This window comes from Calypte anna, chromosome 4B, assembly GCF_003957555.1.
Source record: "Calypte anna isolate BGI_N300 chromosome 4B, bCalAnn1_v1.p, whole genome shotgun sequence".
Taxonomy (NCBI): domain Eukaryota; kingdom Metazoa; phylum Chordata; class Aves; order Apodiformes; family Trochilidae; genus Calypte; species Calypte anna.
In genome coordinates, this window is record NC_044249.1 from 11,056,578 (window position 1) to 11,074,973 (window position 18,396).

Sequence of the window (18,396 nt, forward strand, 5' to 3'; positions counted from 1 at the left end):
AAGTGTTTTCATTAGAGAATTTCATTGCAGTACATAAGCAGAAAATAATTGCTGCAGTTAAGATTATTAAAGAGGGGCCAAGGCAAAAACCACTACGGTGTATAGCTGTTCATAACTAGATACTTGTACATGTACAAATATACAACCCTCCCCCCCACACATACATATATGTATACACACACATATATATATTCAAGAAACCATTTCACACATCAAGAATGCTTAGAAATATGAAGCATCATCTGGCCAAAAGTCTTCTGCTATCACAGGGAACTATGACTTCTAATTCCTAAAAATATTGTAGTTATGATTTTTAAAATAATTTTTAAAAGTCCAGAAGAATCTTATTCTTCTATCATTCAACTCTTCTATCATTCATTAACTGCTTATTTCCGATTTAATATTTCTACATCCACACTCAAAAATTGAACTAATACATTTTTGTCACAAAAAGAGTTTGCTCCTTGAAATAACAGAGAAGCTTCTTGAGCACATATTTTCCCAGTGACACAGAATTCTTAACTTCACTTTATATAATTTCCCACCTGGAGAATTATTTATGATTTTCTTCACCCCCCCCTCCTGCTGTCTCAGAAGAAAAAAAAAAACTAAGTCAGGATGAACAATATGTAGTATCAGCAATATCAAATTCTGTACACCAACAGTAACAAGAGAGGAAAGAGACCAGATTGGTAACAGTACGATGGGCTGGGATAGCCACACAGTGTAAAGTGCTTGCACTCCAGCACATGCTTGAGCTGTCTCTCATTATGTAGCCACCTTTGAGTAGACAGGAGCAACAGCATCAATACAATTTTGATCTAGAAACATCAGGCTTGGTTTCAGGGTCTCCCAGTCTAAAATAAATTCCCTACTAAACACATGACCTCCCATCTGGAAAATTACTCATACAGTAGTATCTCACCAACAGTAGTGATGCAGCCAGCCTGTGTCCTGCTGTTGGCATTTCATTGTAAAGATTGCTTAGAAAATAGCAGCCGAAATAAGGGAGGGAAACAGATGTTAAGTAAGGTACATTTTATGCCACTGATAAAATATAGAAGTCACTGGGAAAATACACATTTCTGCTATGTAAGTTTCATTGGGAAACACATCTTGCTTCATAAGTTATCTTCTCATCTGAAGAAAAGGGTAGTGATAAACCAAAGTCATGTTAAGTTTGGGAAATGTTTGGGTTTTTTTGTTTCAATGCAAAAGGAAGATAACTACTACAAACAGATCTGTGAAACTGACCCCAATGACCAACAGACAAAAAATATTAAACACTACCTCTGTAGCTTTGACTTTCAGGCTTTAGACTTACTTATATTAAGTCACGAGGGCAGAAGAGATTCCATCAGCTTTTATATTTCTTATTTATCAAACATTCAAGTACTATTTCCCCATGTTTCTGAACAACAGATTTACATGGGGATATGTAGAAGGGGTGTGGAGAAGGAAGAACCTCTGAAGTTACCCAGTCTTTATTTTAACTGCTAAGAAATACACATCTGTATAGAAATGACTTCTAGACCAATTTAAGGCAAAGAGAATTCATCCAGTAGGAACTTCTAGAAAGTAATTTTGTCTCACAATTCAGAGAACACCCCATGCTCTAAGATTTATCTGTTGGGCTGGGTTTCAGAAAACTTATACCGATTCTCTGTGAGAATTTAATAAAAAATGGTTCTGGGTTAGTGTTGTGTTACTGATTTATTGCATTTAGATGCATGCTGCTGAGTTTCACCTGTGAAGCTGTAAACACAAACTACTTCAACTATTACACCAAAACATTAGTGCACCTTTTTCTGAAAATTTACATACAAAACAAGAAAGATCAGAAGTGACTACCAAAAAATTATTTTCATGCAACCTTCTCAAATTATTTTATCAATGCATTCTTTAAACTGCATATGTGAAACTAAACATAGCCACCCCACAGCAACTTAAAACTGACAGGCACTGGATACAAGACTTTCAATGGTGCCATAAACAATGGGATTAACTTCTGTCATCCATTTGTCATCAAAGACTCTCCCTAAGGATAAAGTTTATAGTAACATTTTGTTTTTAAATTTCCATTGTAGAAATATCTCCAAGTTTGGTTTTGAAAAACTAAAGAAAGAAAGAAAAAAGATCAAAGCAAGGTATTGTGGAAGATGCTGGAAAGGCTGAATGGTCTTCAGTCAAGCAAAACTTTCCTGGATTTGGACCATCCACAAAAAGCATTACTCCTTGCTGACAAACCTATTGCACACTGTAGATTGTTCCATAAAACAGAGAAGAGATGCTGCTGATCAGCCTTGGTTCTTCCCACTTCCTGTAACATTTCGTTAAGCTTTTAGATGATTGAGACTCAGACCACTGACTCCCTTAACCTGAATTCAGAACTCTATAGAACTATACTAGGAACTGAAGACTGTTCTTAGATGTCTTTGGTAAGCCAGTGTTGCTAAAAGCACTGCAGCAGCATTTATTAGCCACTGGGATTTTTTTTTTAAGTTCTTGACTTGACAAAGTTGGGGGGCTAAGAGGGCATAATAATTTATTAGACTACACAGTCTTCAACAGGTGCAATCATGCATCAGAACAAATATAATAACAAATATTTCACATAGTGTTATTGGCAAGCTACCTAAGTTTTTTAGCAGCTGAGAGTTTTAAAAAGTATTTTTGTCCTTCAGCCTAAAGGAATCAATTTTGGATGAATGTTCTCAACCAAAGACACTAAACAAGAACTATGAATTCTCAACCCAACATCTATTTATCAATCTAAGTTGTTCTACCTTGCCTTGCTTCAGTCACTGTCCTTCAGCAACCAATCATCTCATCAAGCACCTAGCTACCTTTAGTTGTGCAGCCTTCCAGGACAAAATATATACCTGCCACAGATTTCTGGCACTTGCCTTTGTATTTTACAGAACAACAAATACACTTATCAGTGAACCTGCATGTTATCATTTGCTTTGTAGGTACACTCTAGCACCTAAATTACTGCATCTGGCGAAGTCTTTTCAGTGGAATAAGTAATGTTTCTACATTGGCTTACAAATCACTGCAGTTACTATTTTAGCTGAAAAAATAATTTTCTACAAGAACACTGGGTTTATGTCTCTGGTATCTATTTAGATAAAACTGATGAGATAAACAGTCAGTTCTGTGAATACGGGAACTATCACCTCCTGGTCCTGGCAGTCTTAGATGTCACAGCTGAGTTCTTGCAGTTTTCTCCCTAGTTCAGGCATATGCCATCTCTGCTCCTTACATCTTCTTACAAGGTCTCTTCCAGTCAGCTGCCTGTTTTCATGACATAATCATCATAAAGACTTCGATCCCTTCTGGCAAATTGAGCGTAAACCTGCCAATGGGTTCAAAAATTGTTGACTGTCTCTGAAATTTGGCTGGAGAGTTGTAATTTACATCCTCTCAGGAGGAATTTAGGAATATAGTTAGGTTGTGTAGAAAGAAAATTAGAGAGACAAAGGCAGAAATTGAACAGAATCTTGTCACCTCTGTGAAGGATAACAAAAATCCTTCTACAGATACATCAATGGCAAAAGGAGGAGCAGGAAAAACATCCATTCTTTACTGGACACGGGTGGGAATAGAGTTGTCAAAGATGAAGAAAAGGCTGAGGTATTTAACACCTTCTTTGCCTCAATTTTCAGCAGTAAGACAGGTTATCCTGAGGACAGCTGGCTTCTGGAGATTATAGAAGGTGACAAGAATCTAAACAGCCCCCCTGTAATCCAGAAGGAAACAGTCAGTGACCTACTGAGCTACTTGGATCCCCATAAGTCTATGGGACCAGATAGGATCCACCCAAGGGTGATGAGAGAGCTGGCAGAAGAGCTTGCCAAGCTTTTCTCTATCATCTACCAACAGTCCTGGCTCACTGGGGACATCCCAGATGATTGGAAGTTGGTGAATGTCACGCCAAGCCACAAAAAGGGCTGGAAGGAGGACCCAGAAAACTACAGGCCCGTCAGCCTGACCTTAGTGCCTGGCAAGGTTATGGAACAGATCATCCTCAGTGCAATCACACAGCACCTGCAGGATGGACAAGGGATTAGACCCAGCCAGCACGGGTTTAGGAAGGGCAGGTCCTGTCTGACCAACCTGATCTCCTTTTATGATCAGGTGACCTGCCTGGTGGATGAGGGGAAGGCGGTGGATGTGGTCTGCCTGGACTTCAGCAAGGCCTTTGACACCGTCTCCCACAGCATCCTCCTGAAAAAGCTGTCAGCCCGCAGCTTGGACAGGGGCACTCTGTGCTGGGTTAGGAACTGGCTGGAGGGCCGGGCCCAGAGAGTGGTGCTGAACGGTGCTGCATCCAGTTGGTGGCCGGTCACTAGTGGTGTCCCCCAGGGATCAGTGTTGGGCCCAGTTCTGTTTAATATCTTTATTGATGATTTAGATGAGGGGATTGAGTCCATCATCAGCAAATTTGCAGATGACACTAAGCTGGGGGGGAGTGTGGATCAGCTGGAAGGCAGGAGGGCTCTGCAGAGGGACCTGGTCAGGTTGGAGAGTTGGGCTGATTCCAGTGGGATGAGGTTCAACACGGCCAAGTGCTGGGTCCTGCACTTTGGCCACAACAACCCCATGGGGAGATCCAGGCTGGGGACAGAGTGGCTGAGAGCAGCCAGACAGAGAGGGACCTGGGAGTCTGGATTGACAGGAAGCTAAACATGAGCCAGTAGTGTGCCCAGGTAGCCAAGAAGGCCAATGGCATCCTGGCCTGTATCAGGAACAGTGTGGCCAGCAGGTCCAAGGAAGTGATTCTGCCCCTGTACTCAGCCCTGGTGAGGCCACACCTCGAGTACTGTGAACAGTTCTGGGCCTCTCAGTTCAGGAAGGATATTGAGGTCCTGGAGCAGGTCCAAAGGAGGGCAACCAGGCTGGTGAAGGGACTCGAGCACAGATCCTATGAGGAGAGGCTGAGGGAGCTGGGGCTGTTCAGGCTGGAGAAGAGGAGGCTCAGAGGAGACCTCATCACTCTCTACAACTACCTGAAAGGAGGTTTTAGCCAGGTGGGGGTTGGTCTCTTTTCCCAGGCAACTATCAGCAAGACAAGAGGGCATGGTCTTAAGTTGTGCCGGGGGAGGTTTAGGTTGGACATTAGAAAGAATTTCTTTATCGAGAGGGTGATCAAGCATTGGAATGGGCTGCCCACGGAAGTAGTGGATTCTCCATCCCTGGGGATATTTAAAAAGAGACTGGATGTGGCACTCAGTGCCATAGTCTAGTAACTGCGGCGGTAGTGGATCAAGGGTTGGACTTGATGATCTCAGAGGTCCCTTCCAACCCAGCCAATTCTATGATTCTATGATACTCTCAGTCTGTTGCATAAATGACTAACTAATGGCAAACCTTCCTCCTGACCAGTGCCGAGATTACTTTTAAGCAACATAGCTTTTTGCTTCAGCTGGCCGGCCACGCCTCTGTGCTGAGCCTGGCAACACACCCAATGGTCTGTCAGCTCTTCTCACATCAATTTCTACAGTGATCTATGTTATAACTTAGGAATTTACATACAAGAAAACAAAAATTAGGAAGTAAGAATGATTAAATGTATTGCAAGGGAATAAATCTACAATGGAAAACCACTAGAGTTTTCTGCAGTGAGCCAACATTATTGGACTGTGGCTACTTCCTACTCAGCATAATGAAATCCATCAAAAATTCAACAACTTGCAACTTCAAGAATTTGAGTGATTTCTGTAGCTAAAAAACTTGTCACTTAAAGTTACGATTTCTTGTCAACTGAACAAAATCCAATTTGTACTGTTGACATTTGAGGTTGCAATGATTTTTTTCCCCACAACACTGTAAGACAAGACAAAAAGAAAAACAACCAAAAATCTTTCTCCTAGCAGTGGTCATGAGCCTCAGTTTCATAGACCATCTGCGAGTATGCCATCCAGTGGTATTGAGCTGACACATTCTTTCTGCCTTTAGTCACTAACTCAAGACAGCCAAAAAGGTTGTTTGATGGATTTCTCTTCTAGAAATTCTCCCAAACAATCTCTGAATGTTTAAACCCCAGTCTTTTCCTATTTTAAACAGCTCTATTGTCACTTCTCTAGCCTTACCCATTTAGTTGCCCCTTAATGTGCCAAACCACTGTTCCTGCACATCATACTTCTCTATATCCTTTCAAGATGGGAGAACTAGAAGTGTAGATATCCCAGATGGCTTCTGTGCAAGTATACAATTTTTTCTTTAAGCTGTTCCAATAAAAACTCCCTGGCTTGCATCAAAAACAAAAGAACAGGTTCACAGCTCAGCATCTCTGGACTGTTACAACTAGAAACCAATTTTAGAAATAGCTACATTGGGAACTGTGAGCAAAGACCTTAAAGGATACAAATTCTGAACTCATGACAGGGGCCAGCATTTACAATGAATCATCACACTGAAACTACAGAGAAGATTTTTGTTTCTCCATCTTCCTACTCCTTTACAAAGTGCTTTGTTCAACGATTACCACGTACTCTTTCTTGAGCCTCAGAAAGACAGAAGGTATTCTCACTGATGCCTTTTTATCCAAGATAAATCCACCTGTCCAAACTGTGACCTTGCCTTTCAGTTTTCTGTGTTGACGCTTGAGCAGAAGTACAAAACACCAAGTTCTGTTCCTCCCTAAAAAGCTTTCAGATTTCTTAAGGAGAAAATTTAAGTCCAACAATAATTTAAAGGCTTGACAAAAAAGGAATGTTCTGAATCTTTACTCTTTGTGTATCTCTTAATGAACAAATCTGTGCAAATCTATCTACAAACATTTCACTCAGCCCACATATCTAAAATTTTGATACAGTACATCTCACTGTTACAGCCTCAACCCATCATATTTAACCTGGCCTCAACAAACTCCAGCTTGTTTCTGCTTAAACCACGAGGATGGTTTGAAGAACTCTTTGAAAGAGTTAAATTCCCATCACTGTGCCCCATAAGTGATTAAACTCTATCAAGAGGTATTAACCAAGGAAAAATTACGAAGTATTGCTACCAAGATCTTGGAAAGCAAACTAATTGAAGCACACAATAGCACTGGGTTCAGGCTGACCCTGAAGTTCTGTAATTCTCGTACCCAGACAATTCTATCAATAGTATATCATGCACACTGTATGTCTGAAAACAATTCTGCACTACCAAGTTTTGATATGAAAGCCAGTAAAGTAGATATTTTAGGTGTTTTTATTGTCAACAACCCACATTCCAGGACAATGAACTTTTAAAAAGTAATTTAAGATTTAAAAAGAAAAAAAACCAACCACTAAATACATCTCACTTTGTAACAATTCGTTAGAGGAAGAAAGGATTACCTGTCATTGGATAAGGCTCATTTATATTCAGACTATTACATGATACCTAAAACCACTCTTTCATTCTACAAGGCCGTTAATAAAGTCAGTCAAGGCAATTTCCATTGCCTTGAAAGGGATGGGTATACTGCATTATCAGACAAAATTCTATTCACATGATTAAGTTTTTGCTCCTAAAATAATCTGAGTAACTTCAAAGTTAAGCAGGAGGGTTGGTGTTTCTTTTTTTTTTTTTTTTTTATGTCTAAAATAAATAATTAAATAGAGATATGTAAATCACACAGTTTTGGGGGAAGGGAAAAATACATGTCGAGAGAACAAGACACATTTCCCCTAAAAAGCTAATTTTAAATATTTGCATTGAAAAATCAAAGCAAGGGACAAACTTAATTCAGTTGCTAAGCAGATAATTTGCATGCGTCTACTTACATGCCTCTGGAACTCCATCCGTAAGAACACAGCAAGTAACGCGGCTTCCAAATACTGTAAACTGATTACATTTCAAACAGCTCCCTACTACCTGTACTGGCATTTCCTGTTTCAAACTGCCTTTGAAGAAAACACGCCAGGAAAACTCGCTGGTGGGTATGTGACTACGGCGTTAAACATTAACTTTTGATTCTGGCTCTTCAGAGAGCTAAACATACGCGCTCGCCCCGTCTCGTCACGAAGTCCATGCCCGCTCAGAAGGCAGCTTACACACCCAGCAGGGACACCGCGCCAGCCCGGCAGTCTGGCTTGACCCTCACCCACGACGTCCTGAGGCAGGATTTAACCCGGCGCGGGGCCGAGAGGAGACGGCAGCTGACCCCCCCAACGGCGGCCGCCCCTCGCCAGACGGGACCCCTTTCCCCTCCCCGGCCGCCGCGTCAGGTGAACGGCCCGCGGCGGATCCCGGCCCCAGGCGGATGCCCGCCTCCGACTCTCCACCGCTGCCGCCCGGCAACACCGCGCCCCATCCTACGGCGGGGGGAAGGAAAAGGCGGACCTCGATCCCCCTTCCCCAGCTGAGGACCACGGCTGCTTCCCCCTCCCAGTCTCGCCGGGAATACGACCCTGCCCGACCCCCCGGAACTCACCGCCCGCACCCGGCGGCTCCCAGAGGCAGCTCCTCTCTCGCCCTCTCCCGGCGACGACTCCAGGGCAGAGACCCGCCCCTCACAAGCAACTTTTTGCTTTTACTTCTGCTGCTTCTCCTCCTCCTCCTCCTCCTCCTCTCTCCCGGAGTCTGGAACTCCAGGGGCGGTGCGAGGTCGGGCACGCGCCGGCCAGTCCTAGCCGGGAGGCGGGCCTTGCTCAAGAGCGCGCGCTCGCCCTTCCCTCCCTGCCGCCCCGCAGCGCGCCGGCGCAGTGGCGCGGCCGGGGAGGTGGGGGCGGAGCGGGGCAGGAGGAGAGGGGTAGACCGGATCTTCCCGAGAGTGCCCGGCGCCAGGAAGGGGGAGGAGACGCTGAGGGGAGGGCGGACAGACGGGTGGGGAGAGAAGCGCTCTCAGGAGGGACTGGGCCAATGATAGCGCCGGCCACCTCCCGACACAGTCGCGTCAGGCGGTACGCGTGTGAGGCGAGAGTTGAGCATGCGCAGTGGGAACGCGGCAGGGCTGGGAAGTTGTACTCCGTTCCCCCCCCCCGCAGGGGCAGCGGCGGAGAGCTCGAGTGTCTCTACTGCGCCTCAGTGGCCGGACGGGGTAGGTTGGTGCACCCCGCGGCCTGCCGAGGGCTAAGGGAGTCGTGGCAAGGTAAGGGGCTGCCACTGACACCACCATCTCACCTTCCCCAAACCTGCTCTTCCTTCCCTGTTTTATCGCTGGCTGAGGGCGCAGCTGTCTTGAACGTGAAAGCCGCTGTGGCTGCCCCGCAGGCAACCGGCAGACGCTCTTACTGTCGTCCGGTTGCAGGCCAGGAAGACTTTTTTTTTTTTTTTTTTCTCTTTCCCTGCAACTGGGTTTTCGGGTCAACAGGCCGTTAAAATGGAGAGCCAGTAGGTTTTTTTCCAGCAGTTGTTTTCCAGTGCTCGTTTCAGGATGTCTGCCTACACATTGCCTTTGCTTCAGGTGCCCATGGAGCAGGACGGGCAGGCGGGCGGATGGTGGAGCAAGGGCTGCTGCCAAGCCGAAGTCCGCACGAGTGTGCATACACCTCACAGCTGTGTTGCATTTGATTTCCACGTTAGATTATTATATGTCACCCCGGGTCATTGCCCCGAAGTCCTGTTTCCTATGTTTTTTAGCTGGTCTGTTATATTGGGGACGGAGGGGTGTTTCCTTTTATTACTTGCAAAAGGAATTACATGTTGAGGAATAGTCATATTTCTAGTTGCTCAGGTATCTTCTGTATTTCACTATCATCATCTTCCTGCATAAACATTTCTATTTCATTAAGACATTTTCATTATAGGTTAGTAGTGATATTTCAAGTATTACCACACTGAACATAAGATTTTAGCACATGCTCTGAACACAGCTTTGTATTCATTCTTCTGGTTGCCTTTTTCATGCTCTCTCAGAATTAGAAAGTGTTTGTATATAAAACCATCTTCACTTTCCCAGTAGCATCTTTTGCAGCAGTAAATTAAATAATTTCCCTACAAAGTTCCCTTCTTATATCATTAGGTTAGCTAGACTGCAGTAACATTTCACTCCAGAATTTACAGCATGGGACAACAAGGCACTGCATAAAATTAACTTGCTGCCTTACTTAAGTAGCACTCGTCTGTTATCCTTGTGTCCATTTTCATTAAAAGAAAACAACTTTAATGCAATTTGATCAGATTATTGTTTGTAGTTTCTTCCATTATATTGCTTGTGTAATAAGTCCACTAGCAAGGGCAGTTTTCTCATTTTACAGTATTCTTGAAGGGGGCAATTTTTTTACTTCACAAAGATCCAGAAATTCTACAGGGAGATTTTAATTAATTTTTCAGCTTTTTCCTACATATGTAAGAAACTACTTCTTACATATGTATTTCTTACATATATATACACTTATATATAAATGTATATATATGTATGCTTGGTCACACTTATAGGGAATTTGTATAGTCATCTATTTACAAGTTCGAGTTACTCAAGATTTATCCAAGGTTCTTTGAGACTTTGAGATGTGGTCAGTAATTGACATGTATATACTTTTAAAATTTGTTTAACAGATAATATACTTGTATGCGTTTCATTTTCTGAATTTTTCCTAGATTTTGTGGTTTTTTAAAGGGAATTGATTATCTGATTATTTAATTGTTCTAAGTTTAATACTGTAAGTTGGCACGATGAGCATTCCTAGTTTTTTTGTGTTGTTCTTTCTTAGCTGTTTATTGATAGTTATTTGAATTTCTAGTTCTCACTAGAAATTTAAGATAAAAACATGTTAAAAGTCAGTATGTTAGTATTACCATTAAAAATCCTGTTTTGTGATAGTGCATCTTATTGTCTATTTATTAAAAAAAACCCAAACATACTGCTTATCATTTTGGTTAGTATTGGTTTAGACCTTGATCCTTCTATTACTTCTTTGCAAAACCAGTCAAGCAAAAGACATCTGTGAATCCCAGAGTAAGATTATAACCTCATTCTATTTCTGACATCCTTTTGATATTTTTGTGTCTCTGTGGACTTTGCTTTCTTGTTTGTCTCTGCCCTTCCTTCAATACAGATTTGTTTTTCGCTGCTAATCTTTTAGAAGTCCTTTAGCATTTACAACTCTTTCTTCCATTCCTTTTTTTTCTTGGAGTAAATGTAATCTGCAAGCTTCAATTGTGGTGTATTTTAAGATTTTTTACCAGTGAATCTTAATAGTCTTCCACACCATTCAGGTAAAGAATGATGTAAGTGTGGCACAGGATGCCCTAAATGAGCTAAAAGAAGAACTTTAACATCAGAATAAATGGTGTGAGTATAAAACAATGCTAGAAGAGCAAATGATTTCCTGTTGCAGTTATTGTCAGTTCAGGATATGTGCTATGCATGATGTAGGAATGCAGAAGAATGTTTATGTGGTTTCATACTGAAGTTTTTGTAAAGTTTGGTAGTATTAGTAATCAGATGGTTAAACTGGGGAGTTGACTAAAGGGTTGAAAAGGTGTTAAACCTTGAAGAGAGGGAGCCAGAGGTGAAGTAAAATAGGCTTTCACATTTCTACTAAGTAATCCAACCATTCACTTTGGCTCCATGCTAACAGACTAGAATTAAGGTTTTCAAAAGGAAGAACAATGTTGCAGAGTGATAGATGGTGCAAATGGGGGTGTGGCAGAGAACACAGAGCTGGAAGAAAATGGAGACAGACCATATCCAGGAGTTTGGGTTTTTGCACATATCCAGTCCAAGTTGAAACACTTGGAAACTTAGGTACCCAAAGAAAAATCTTAATGTAGTTACTAGACATCAAAAGGCTGATTGCATTAAATATTTTTAATCAAAGCTACAGGAATCATATATCCATTGAAAAATAAGCTGCAAATCTATGTTTCACAGCTACACACAAGAAGGTTTGTTTTTGTATTTTAACTTTTCTGTTCCAGTGTAAGTTATACTGTTGTTGGCCACTGGCTGATCTATAAATAAATTCTGATTGCTTCCTTTCATGCTGTTATCGTGTCTTGTGTTTATATCTACAGTGTTTTTATGAACATTTTCATACTTGTAGCTGTAATGGAACACCTGTTCTCTGTTTTCTTTCAGATTTCTTCTTAACGTTGGGAACATGTTTTCAACAACTTATTCAAACAGTTACTATCCTCTTCATGCTCAAGTGATTCATAAATTTCGTCTACTTCAAATCTTCTCATATAGGAGAACCATTCAACTAAAATCCCCTCCTATTGTAGGTTGTTTTGGTTTGTAGACAGTTCCTAGAACAGTAGAAATAGAAAATTTTATGCATGCTGTATATATCAGACGCTTTTTTGAAATTATGTCCTCATGTCAGCGCTCTTGGAAATGTACTTTTAATGATGATATTTGTGTTTCATCAGTCTTGCATAATCCTTTAAAATTAGCATCTCTGGTTTATTGCTTTGTTTTAGGAAGTAAGTCAATAAGAATGGATGTCTGCAATAGAAAAAGGAAATAATGAGAGAGGTTCATTTAAAATGCACATTCCTTGAGTTCACATAGATAATTTCTGTGGCAAAATAGAGCTTTTATCTAAGACAAAAGAGCAGTATTCAATGAATATAAAATTAGGAGAAACACAGTGTTTGACATTACAGAATATATACTCTGTCTTTTATAATGCAACAATGTTAGTAACTGTTTTTTAAAACTTACTTTGTCCTGTGTGATAAATTGAACATCTCAGTCTATACCTAAGTAAAATTTAACAAGATTGTGTTAACGAGATTGTTAATTTTTCTCAGTGATCATTACATGTCAGGATTTAGCTCATCCATTTTTACTTTTTTGATCCTTTCTGAAGTTTTCAGAGCTCCCAGAATATATTGTATATAGTGCAATATAGAAATGTTTAGCCCCATTTCTATGCAATAGAAGAAGCTGGTTTTCAATCCCATACCAGTAAATTACTTTGCAGGTGTAAATTTTATATGTCATTTTAATCTGGATAAAGTCTATGGGAATATGTGGGGTTTTTTAGGTTATGAGATAGATTTAAAGCCAGATCAATTCTAACCTTTGGAAAAAACTTTTCTTTCAGTCACCATTTATTGATTCTGTTGTAAAAGCATGTCACTAGTATTGTTCTGGACAAGCAAAGGAGGAGTAGGAGCCACTTGCTCCTGGAGTCAGGAGTAAAGATTTTCTTGGTGAGGCTCAAAGGTGAAATGATCATCTTAACTGGCTCATTTTCTGTAACATGGACAGGACAGGAACACTAAGGCAGATTGGCTTTTTGTAGAGGACAGGCACCTTTTAACTACACCTTGCTTTTAAAACAAAACAAAACAAAACAAAACCCCAAAACAACTTCTGAAACTGGGATAAAAATATATGTGGAAGCAAAGAGTATAAAACATATTTTTTCCATAGGTAGATCATGCCAGACTTGCCTGCTTTTTTCTGTGGTACAGTAACTGCTTTTCTAAACAAATGAAATTGTTGAACTGTAGAAGAGGACAATTAGTAACTTAATAGTCAGATGGGCAAAGAAATACCTCAGAGGAAAAGGTGACAATGTTATACTGAATGGCAGGAGAGATGTTAGAGCTCTGTCCAAATACAGGTATTGGAACTGGTACTGTATAATATTTTCATTAGCGATCTTTGCACAAAAACTAGAACTTGTTAATAAAATTTGTTGACATTACAAAGTTGAGAACCAGCCCCTGTAGGTTAGTATCGTACCAGAATAATTGGATAACCTTGAGGAGTAAAGAAATAAAGTGGGATAAAATAGAATAATATAAAGTCATGTGCTTAGAGACTAAGAAAAAGCTCTCTGATAAAAGCTCAGAAACACCCCAAAGATGGGGTGGCTGTGTGTCACTGATTTGATGTTACTGTGAAGAATTTCTGTTCAGTCCTATGTAAATTCAGCACTGCATTTCTTGAACAGAGACAGAGGTACTAATGCTATGTGTGAGAGATGTGCCTGGTGAAATCTTTAAAACTGGGAACAGATCAAGAAGTCCACATCCAGGAAACTGAACTTAGAAAGGTTGTATTTAAAAAAGAAAAAAGAAAAAAAGCAACCTGCTAAAACAGGAGTATGCTAAAAGAATTTGAATTGTTTAGACAAGTTAAACTGTAAAAGACCTTACAGTCTTTGAATATACTAGTTGAAGCAAACCTGACAGGAAAGAAGGCTTGTTTTAATTAAAAAATTTTGTTAAGAAATTAAGCTGAGTATGATTACATTTAGATTGGAAATTAAAATAAGCTTTTTTTAAAAAAAAAACAAAAACCTCTAAATGTTGCTTAGAGAAAATGTGATCACTTTCTGAATCAATGATCTATAATGTGCAAGGGACACATAATATGCTTGAACTTGTCCTGTGCTGCATTAACCTGTAGTTAGAGCATGCTCAGGTCTGAACTGTCTCATATTTACTAGATAAAAGCAACTGTAGGTTAAAGTCCGCTGATACTGGTGGTAGAGAGAACTGTTAGATTTTGCAGCTGTGCTGTGACAGGTATGAGCCCTATACTAAACAGAGTGTGTTCTTCGTGGTTTCTAAGACAGCAGGGTCGGGCCAAATGCCTCCTGTCTTCATCTCATGAAACTGTAGAGTTGCAGATCTGCTTTACTTCATTCCCACTGATACTGATGCTTCTGATACCCATATTTTCCTTTCTCTCTGACTATTTTATAGGCCATAGCTGAATGAATGATAAAGTAATGTAATTAAATATATGAAGACTTTATTTTGAACTGTGTGTAGTATAACTTCCTTTTCAGCAATGATATTTTAATTGAATGTATTTCTATCAGTGCAAAACCCTGCTAAGAAGCACATTCCATTTTAGTTCAGTAATGCTTGCTATAATTGGTCTTGCTCTTCTTCCTATTTGAATAGCATGTTCTTACTTTTTCCTTTCCAGCAACTAGTCAAAATGTTGTCATTAAGAACTTGAGGAATGACATTTTGCTATAATTCAGTTGCCAGAATTAAGCCTTGCTTGGCTTCTTGATGTACAGTCTAGGAAGAGCGTGTTGTGCCTCAGATGCTTGTTTATAATCATTTGTAGTTATCTTGCATAGTCATCCTTCAGTAATCTTCAGTGTAATGACTACAGTAACTAGTGTTTAAAATTAATATTTTGCCTAGTTGAGCAACTTGGCTCTACAGGTAAACTTTACAAAGGAAGGAAGTAGAGTGACATTTGATGGACTGCTGCATGCTGCTAGCCATCCCGCCATGGGAATTCTTTGCCTGCTACTCTGTATTTCAACACTTTAGTGAACTAGGGCTGTTTAGCCTTGAGAGAAGGCTGAGACGGGATCTTATTGATGTCTATAAATATTTGAGGGATGTGTGTCAAAAGGATGAGGCCAACCTCTTCAGTGGTGCCCAGTAATAGGACAAGGAACAATGGGTTTAAGCTAGAACATAGGAAGTTCCACCTCAACATGAAGAGGAACTTGTTTACTCTGAGGGTGATGGAGCACTGGAACAGGCTGCCCGGAGAGGTTGTGGATTCTTCTTCTCTGGAGGTTTTCAAAACCCACCTGGATGCTTTCCTGTGTGGCCTGCCCTGGGTGATCATGCTTTGGCAGGAAAGTTGGACTAGATGACCTCTAGGGTTCCCTTCCAACCCCTAACGTTCTATGATTCTAAGATCTTCGTATTCCCTACCCTGGCCTTTTAAATCCTTCTCCATTCTTTTCCTGCTACTACGTCAGAGGATTGTATTTATGTCCTCTCATCTTACCAGAGGATTTGAAAAGTTTGAAGTTTTGTTTTTTCGGTTTTGTTTTTTTTGGAAGATGACTGTCCAGATGTCCTTCTGAACTCCAGAGAAATCCAGTTCTAAGTTGTACCTTCTGCACAAAGCATCCTGAGGGCATTCGTGTGTTAATGAGTACAGCCAGCTCTGAACTGGCGAAGTTCAAGCTGTTATTTCTAGAAATTCCATCGAATCTTAATCTCTGTTTGCTTTTGAAAGAATAGTTGGCTCGCAATATTTGGTCTTATTTTTACTCTCACAGTGATTTATAAATCCTCTGCCTCTTGGAAGTGTTACTTAATTTCATTTCTGTGAGGTAGGGAAGCATTGCAAATGCTGGGCCAGGCATTTTGGATGAATAGTTTGTTCACAGGAAGTGCAATTTCCATATGAAAAAATATTTGTGAATTCATCTTGAATTTTGTTCATAGTTACATCTTTCATTGAAAAACATCAGATACTGATTTGTCGATATTTTTATCAGTTAAAATCTACCCACTCTAGAATGAAATCTGTTATTTCAAGTAAAATGAAAGCAGAATGTTTTTCTATTGGTAATGGTTCTTGTATTCATTATCCCCTATAGCCTGAAATACTGAGTGTACTAATGCAAACCTATTCCTTCCTTCCTTCCTTCCTTCCTTCCTTCCTTCCTTCCTTCCTTCCTTCCTTCCTTCCAAGCATGAATTAATATTTCTATTTCATTAATAAAAAAAGCAGAGGAAAAACTGTATATGTTGTGTCCAAAACCAGCCTGTGATGGACCTGGATATACAGCTTGCATTTTTAAGACTTTTTTCACAAATAATCTTCTTGTTTTCTAGTTAGCAAAGTGAAACTTCCCTTGCTCTCCTATCTATTTTCCTTAAACTTCATGTAACAGTCATAACAGTGAAAAATTAATATGCTGTGAGCTGATGCATACATAACACATGGAACATGCTGCGTGTATATGCAGAGGGGTGAACTCTCACTTCATAGGATCAGGAGTCTTGCCAAAGGCATAGCTGAGGTCAGGTATTTGAGTTCCTGCAGTGCGTGTACTCTCTGTGGGAGCTTTTAAGTAAACCTTGGCTGTCTCTGGTTCTAACTTACATTTTAAGTGTTCTCATTCATGTGTGGAAACTGGCATTCCTTGGATTACTCCCATAATGCACATTTTGATGTAAATGAATAAACTCAATAACGATTGCTGGAATTATCATGGTTCTTTAGAACAGAATTTTTTGAAGACAGCCAGAAATTATTTCATAGGCCTGCCAGATCCTTCTATTCTATTACTGATATTTGACAGGGCCCAGTAGAAGATATTTAGATATTGGCTATATGTGAGGTGATCTTTCTCACACAACTTTCTGTTTTCCAGTTATAAGCTCCAGATTCAGATCACGTAGTAGCCATTTTTCAAAACAGGAACAATTACTACTATGAATTTTTTTCATCTTGTTTTGAAGTTAATAGTAGTTTTTGACCCACAACTAAGCATTTATCAAGAAAGTATTCTGTTACATTTGAAGTTGGTTCCTTATAATTTTATGAAGAGTTAGTTTGTTCCTGTGTTTTTGTTCCCTTCTCCTCCATAACATTCATGGAGACCTTTGTCATAGCTTCCTTTATTTATGTTTAGATAGTCTGATTACTGTTTCCTTTCAGAGAATTTACCATTGTCTTTTTTATTTCTGAGTCTCCTCTGTTCTACTCTTAAACCAGGCTAACACTTTTGTAGGGAAAGGTCAGACCTCTGTATTAGTTTTTACTTACTCTGGAGACCTAGCTGCAAGCAGTTTAAAATAACATATTTTTTGTATGGATTTTATCATTTTAATAAGTGTATTTTATATTCAACTTTTGCTTCTTTAATTGCATCACAGTGCTGACTGCATTTTAAAACTATTTTTTGTCATCTATATTCTCACACCCAATTACATAAGAGCTCTGTGGAAAAGAATATATATAAAAAATGTAGAGTACTTTATTTTTTAACAGTATATAACCTCTGAGAATAATGAAAGAGCCAACACTATATGACTTTTCAGCCCTATAGGGGCCTTACTGTATTTCTGTCTAGACTACTGATAATTTATGGACCCCACATGGACAGATTCATCTCTGACATAAATAGGACTTTATGTTCCACAGTCTTACTGTATATTTACTCACACCACATTTCTGCCTTTTCATCTTACCCTTGAATCCCTTTCTCTTTTGGAAGGAAATGTAAGTGTCTTGTGCCAACGTGCAACTGATGTTAGAAGTACATTTTTTGTAATATTTATATACCTATGATTGCTGTGTTGCTGTTAAGCTGTTGCTCCTGTTTCCTGTGTAATCTATTTTTTCAGCTGTATTCCTCACAGCTAAAAGAAGCCATTAGAAAAACCACTGAAAATTTAAAAATATGTATTTGTTGATTTTTTTTTTTTCCAGACCTGTAACCAAATAAACCTTTATTATTATAACTTCAGAGCCTTCTCTTTGTCTACAAAAATTAATACAAATCTTGATCTTGGAAATTCATCATTATCATTACCCAGAGATAGTCTTTCCTCTAGTTAGACTATCCATTTCAAGAGCTGTATAAATGTCTCACAAAATAAATGCAGGCACTAAAACCTCTTGAATTCAATAGAGAATCTCGGAATTCCTAACCTAATAGCAGGCTCAGGACTTCTCAAATACTTGTCCCCAGAGCCCATTCTGTGACAGTGGATCCCCAAATGTATAGGAAGCTAATG

The 18,396-nt window shown here is 39.9% G+C and overlaps 1 protein-coding gene across 1 annotated transcript in view; it reads right to left on the reverse strand.

The window, feature by feature from the left end:
* The window catches only part of USP53 (ubiquitin specific peptidase 53), a 35,201-nt gene extending 26,633 nt beyond the window's left edge, over positions 1–8,568 (reverse strand). Inside the window, exon 1 of the mRNA XM_030450664.1 lies at positions 8,408–8,568. The gene's annotated coding sequence lies outside the window, so the exon portion shown is untranslated. The remainder of the gene's footprint in view (positions 1–8,407) is intronic.
* Between the last annotated feature and the right edge of the window lie 9,828 nt (positions 8,569–18,396).